Below are 6,295 nucleotides of genomic sequence, written 5' to 3'. Positions count from 1 at the left end.
CCTGCAAGTTGTGAGACATGGGGAGATTGATCTGTGTTATTTTATGTTGTGGTTTATATTGTGGGTGTTTTAGTTGTGGGTGGTTTGGTGAGTGGTGAATGGTATTCGTGTTCTTGGGTGGTTGTTGATGAGTTTAAGGATCTGTCATTGCTTCGTGGGGATTTCAGTGGGGTGGTACGTATGGTGTCGTATGCATCGTACGCATGCTGGTGGTGTCGAGGTGGGTATTGTTGTTAAGTTTGTTTGTGGTATTGGAGCTTACTCGTGGGCTTAGTCGGGGGGCTCTTCGTGCAATTTAAATTAGTGTAATGAGGAGAATTGATAGTGTGGTGGTTAGGAAGAAAATTTTTAAGTATGTTTTGATTAGGCCTTGCTGAATGTTATTTGTGGCTTTAATCAACAGTGTTTGGCTAGTTGTGATTCCTTTTGGTCCTACTTTTTAGAGCCATGTTTGGTCAATTATTGCTAAGGTTTGTCCTAGATTCAGTTTGATTTTTGGGGCTAGACGATGGATGATTGACGGGAAATATCGTAATATGTTGGAGAAGTTGTGTAGTGGGATTGTTGGGGTAATTTTTAGTTGTTTGTTTGTCAGGTTTGTCAGTTTTAGGGCTACAAGTAATTCCAGGGCTGTTATTAGTAGTGCAGATAACTTAAGGGTTACGGGTATAGTCATAATTGATGTTTTTGTTGGCATAAAATTGGAGGTAATAAATAGTCTGGCGAGGATGCTTCCACAGGCAAGTCGTTTGAGTGGGTTGATTACTGTTGGGTTGTTTTCATTGAGGGGGGATAGGGGAAGAAATCGGGGGGACTCCATAGAGGCGATGAAGATGACTCGGAAGCTATATGTCTGTGAAGGAGGTGGCAATGAGGGTTAGAGTTAGGGCTCAGGCGTTCAGGTGTGATGTCTTCAGGGCTTCGATGATAGCACCTTTCGAGAAGAATCCTGAGAGGAATGGCATTCCGGTAAGGGCTAGGCTGCCAATAGTGAGGCAGGTTTGGCTTGCTAGGATCATTAGACGTAGGAGACAGCATGTTAAAACAAGCAGGGGGGTAGAGTGCGGGTCTGTGCCGAGGTAGGGGTTAGAGGAAGTTCAACCTTTTTCTGAGTTTCAGTTAAGTAAGGTCAGGATTGCGGTGGCAATGACTAAGGCTTGGGCTGTTGTTGTGGTTCATAGTCATTTTGGGGTTACATGTCAGGTCGTGGGCAACAGCATTAGCGTTGGGATTATAATTTTTAGCATTGTAGTAGGTTTAGATTTTGGAGGTGGTCTGTGTCGTGTGTTTGTGTGGTGGCGACAAGAAGGGCTAGGCCTGCCCCGGCTTTGCATGCTGAAAACGCAAGTAGGATATGGGGGCGGTAGCATAGGTGGTTGATTCTAATTGAAGGGATCACAGGGAGAGAGCAATAAATAAAGATAGTATTATTCCTTCTAGGCAGAGAAGGGCAGACAAGTGGGTTCGATCGAAGGTCAATCCTATTAGTCCTAACATGAAGGCGGAGCTGAAGCTGAAGTGTACAGGGGTCATAAAATGACTATGGACTTGCACCATAATTAGTTGAGCCAAAATCAGCAGTCTTACTTTAGACTAGTCATCTATTCAGCCCATTCAAGTCCTGCTTGGGTTCATTCATAGACAAGGCCTAAGGTTAGTAGGATTAAAACGGTTGTTGCTCATAATAGGGTGGTGGTGGGGGAGGCTAGTTGATCTCTCCAGGGTAGGGGGAGTAGTAAGTCGAATAGTAAGAATAGAATTGCCACTAGGAAAAATTGTAGTGAGAAGGGAACTCGGGCGGAACCGAGGGGGTCAAAGCCGCATTCATATGGGAAAAGTTTTTCGGAGTCGGGGTTTATTTGTAATAGTCACAATGCAACAACTGCTAGGATACAAGATAAAGTGATTGCAATTGCTAGGATCTCTATAATTAGGTTCATTACCTTTCCTTGGATTTTAACCAAGGCTAAATGTTTGGAAGTCACTTGTTCTAAATGTTGATACTAGAAAGGTAATGATCCTCATTAATAAATAGAGACATAAAGGAATAGTCAGACTACATCTACAAAATGTCAATATCATGTGGCGGCTTCAAATCCGAAATGGTGTTCAGATGATATTGGATTTGTCGGAGGAGGCAAACCGCTAAGAAGATGGAGCCAATGATGACATGGAGTCCGTGAAATCCTGTTGCGACGAAGATGGTGGAGCTGTATACTCCATCAGCAATAGTAAATGGGATTTCTTAATATTCCATTGCTTGCAGGACTGTGAAGTAGAACCCCAATAGGATAGTTAGGGCTAGTGCTTGGATGGTTTGTTTGCATTCACGTTCGATGATGCTGTGGTGTGCTCAAGTGACTGTAACACCGGAGGCTAGTAATACTACTGTATTAAGTAGTGGCACTTCAAAGGGGTCCAGGGTAATAATACAGGTGGGAGGTCACCATCCCCCTAGTTCTGGTGTTGGGCCAGGCTTGCGTGGTAGAATGCTCTGAAAAAGCCTAGGAAAAAGAAAACTTCTGAAGTAATAAATTTATTCCGTAACAAAACCCTTTTTGGACAGGGGGTGTATGGTGTCCCTGAAATGTGCCTTCTCGGATAATATCCCGTCATCATTGATATATGGTTAGGAGAAACAAGGTGAGTCCTATTGTTATAAGTACTATGGAGTTAAAATGGAATCAGACTGCAAGTCCTGATGATATCATGGGGGCAGCTATTGCACCGGTTAGGGATCAGGGGCTGGGGTCGACCATGTGATATGCCTGTGCTTGGCCGGCCATTAGATGTTTTCTTGTAGGTAGAGGCTTAGTAGAAGGACAAATACATATGCTTGAATTATTGCTACAGCTACTTCTAGCAGGGTTAACAGGAATAGGACTACTGATGTTAAAATGGCTACGGTTGGCATTATTGGAAGGAGCACAAATGCAGCAGTGGCAATCTGTTGGATTAATAGGTGGCCTGCAGTTAGTTTCACTGTGAGTCAGATGCCTAGGGCCAGGGGGCGACTAAATAGGCTAATTGTTTTGGTAATAATTAAGACTGGAATAAGAGGTACTGGGGTCCCTTCTGGTAGTAAGTGGCCCACTGTGGCGGTGGGTTGGTTTCAAATGCCAATAATTATGGTGGCTAGTCATAGGGGGACGGCGAATTCCGAATTGACGGAAAGTTGGGTTGTGGGGGTAAATGTGTAGGGGAGTAGGCCGAGTAAATTAAGTGTAATTCAGAGTAGTATTAGGGTTGTTAACAGAACAGCTCATTTGTGTCTGCCGAGGTTGATAGGTAGCATGAATTGTTGTGTGAATCGGTTGATAAATCAGGCTTGGAGGGTCAAGAGGCGATTGTTTAGTCATCAATTAGTGGGGGTGGGGATGAGAACTTCTAGGGCAATTAGAGGGATTCTTAGGTGTGTGGGGTTCATGAATTGATCAAAAAAGCTTAGGATCATGGTTAGGTTCAGGGTTCAAGTTTAATATTTTTCTGCATTTTTGTGGGTGGGTTCATTCATAAATGTGTGCCCTAGAACTTTAGGTGGAAGAAAGATTAGGAAAATAAGTCATGAAAAAACTAAGAATAAAAATCATGGGTTGGGGTTTAGTTGGGGCATATCACTAAGGGTGGTTGGGGGTCACCAGTCTTTAGCTTAAAAGGCTAACACTATTCCCTATTTAGGGATTATGTAGGAGTCAGAGCCCAGGTCTTCGTAATCTGTGTATTTGTAGCTTCAATATCATTGGTGTCCTATAGCTTTAATTGTTAAGTGGGGGTCATTAATTTTGTCTATTAGGTAGAGAATTCGAAGGGTGGGCAGAGCAGATTAGAATCACTGCTGGGAGTACTGTTGAATTTCTTGTGAGTCTAGTTTAGTTGACACTATGGCCACAATAATGTAAAGTATTAAAGAGTTGATTAGGAAGACAATCATTAGTGCGTGGTCATGAAAGTGGAGAAGTTCTTCTATTACAGGTGAGGCCACATCTTGGAATCCTAATTGTGATGGATGTGCCAAAGGGCTTTAACCTGCAACTTTGCCTTTACAAGGCAATGTTATAACAATTTTACAAGTGCCTCACAGGAATAAGAACGTGGCACAGCGGTTATGCGGTTGGCTTGAAACCTGCAAATGGGGGTTCAATTCCTTCCTATCTCGTGGATAGTTGGTTGACTGCACTTGCACAAAGGCAGGTTCTTCATAGGTGTGGTATAGGGTGGACAGCCGTGAAGTCATTCTACATTTGTGGCTGGAAGTTCAACAGATAGGACTTCTCGTTTGGCTATGAATGCCTCTCAGAAGATAAATAGGAATATAATTACAGTGATAATTGAGATTAGTGAGCCAACTGAGGAGACAGTATTTCACAGGGCATAGGCGTCAGGGTAGTTTGAGTATCGGCGGGGCATGCCTGCGAGACCTAGGAAGTGTTGAGGGAAGAATGTTAGATTGATGCCTATGAACATTACAGCAAAGTGGATTTTAGATCAGGTTATGTGAAGTGTATAACCTGTGAAAAGTGGGAATCAGTGTACGAAAGCCCCTATAATAGCGAATACGGCTTCCATTGATAATACATAGCAAAAATATGCTACAACGTAGTATGTGTCGTGAAGTATGATGTCTAGGGATGCGTTGGATAAAACAATTCCTGTTAAGCCCCCCACTGTAAATAGGAAAATAAAGCCCAGGGCTCAGAGTAGAGGGGTGTCTCATGTGATTGAGCCTCCGTGAAGGGTAGCTAATCAGCTAAAAACTTTAATGCCCATTGGAATGGCGATGGTTATTGTGGAGGAGGTAAAATAGGCCCATGTGTCTACGTCTATCCCAACTGTAAACATGTGGTGGGCTCACAAGACAAAGTCCGATAGTCATTATAGCTCATACCATGCCTATGGGACCAGTCAGTTTCTGAATCAGCCGATTATGATGGGCATTACTGTAAAGAAAATCATGACAAAGGCGTGGGCTGTAATGATAACATTATAGATTTGGTCATCGCCAGGCAGAGCCCTGGGTTGGCTCAGTTCGGCACAAATCAGCAGACTGAGGGCTGTGCCAACTATGCCTGCTCAGGCACAAAATGGTAAATACAGGGTGCCAATATCTTTGTGTTTAGTAGAAAAGAATCAGTGGGTGATTGCCACAGGTAAGATGGCTGAGTATTTAAGCGGTGGATTGTAGCCCCATGCACAGAGGTTAAAATCCTCTTCTTATCAAGTTCCGTGGTGAAGACCACATCAGATTGCAAACCTGAAGACACGGACTCGTCGCCTGCGAGGACTTCCTCCAGCCACCTCCACCTGCTGGCTGGAGGAAGTAGAAGAATATCTGTTGAATAGGGCACTTAGCTGTTAAATAAGATTTTGTAGGATCGAGGCCTTTTCATCTAGAAAGGCTTTAGCTTAATTAAAGTATCTGGGTTGCATTCAGAAGATGTGGGGTAGTATCCTGCAATTCTTAACAGGGGCTAGGTTACTTTCACTCCTGCTTAAAGCTTTGAAGGCTTTTGGTCTAGATTTATCCTAAGCCCCTTATGTTGTTAGGGCTATGATTATTGGTGTGGTGGGTAGCAGTGTTAGCGCTAGTATGGTAGTGATGGATAGGGTTATGGTGGTTTGTGATGATTTTTGTCGTCATGTTGAGGTGCTGTTATTATCAACCTGAGCCCAAGATTGAGTATACTGATAGGCTGGATAGGGCTAGGATCAATAGGATGCATAGGTTGAGATCTGCAATTGGGTAAGGTATGGGCAGGGGTATTTAAAGGGTGAGGGCTAAGGTTAGTGCTATAATTGGGGCTGCCAAGAATAAGAATGGGGAGACTGTAGTGGGGTGGAGAGGTTCTTTAATAAATAGTTTAATACCGTCGGCAATGGGCTATAGCAGACCGTAAGGCCCAACGATGTTTGGGCCTTTTCGTAGTTGTATATAGCCTAACACCTTTTGTTCGATGAGGGTTAAGAATGCTGCTGCTAGCAGGATGGGGTCAATATACACTAATGGATTAATTAGATAGATTAGCAGGTGAGAAGTCATAGCCAAGAAGAGGATTTGATCCTCTGTTGCAAAGGGCTTAGGCCTTTTGCAATTACCAAGCTCTGCCATCTCAGCTTGTCCTATTCTAGGGGGGAGGTTTGTGCTCCTTTACCTATTTTAGTTGTTTTCATTAGGTTGGGGTGGGGCGTACTTGTAGTATTGGCCCCAGCCTTCCGATCCTTTCATACTAGGAAGGGTCACTGCATAGATAGAAACTGACCTGGATTACTCCGGTCTAAACTCGGATCACATAGGACT

At 43.6% G+C, this 6,295-nt stretch overlaps 3 pseudogenes; all 3 read right to left on the bottom strand.

Annotated features, from left to right (window-relative positions):
* Positions 1-295: 295 nt before the first annotated feature.
* On the bottom strand, positions 296-1,019 carry LOC121326772 (annotated as a pseudogene).
* A 1,657-nt stretch (positions 1,020-2,676) lies between these two features.
* Positions 2,677-3,471, bottom strand: LOC121328131 (annotated as a pseudogene).
* Positions 3,472-4,075: 604 nt separating this feature from the next.
* LOC121326763 lies at positions 4,076-4,869 on the bottom strand (annotated as a pseudogene).
* Positions 4,870-6,295: the final 1,426 nt, after the last annotated feature.

The sequence above is a fragment of the Polyodon spathula genome, chromosome 2 (assembly GCF_017654505.1).
Source record: "Polyodon spathula isolate WHYD16114869_AA chromosome 2, ASM1765450v1, whole genome shotgun sequence".
Lineage (NCBI taxonomy): Eukaryota > Metazoa > Chordata > Actinopteri > Acipenseriformes > Polyodontidae > Polyodon > Polyodon spathula.
This window is presented reverse-complemented; position numbering and strand designations above follow the sequence as displayed.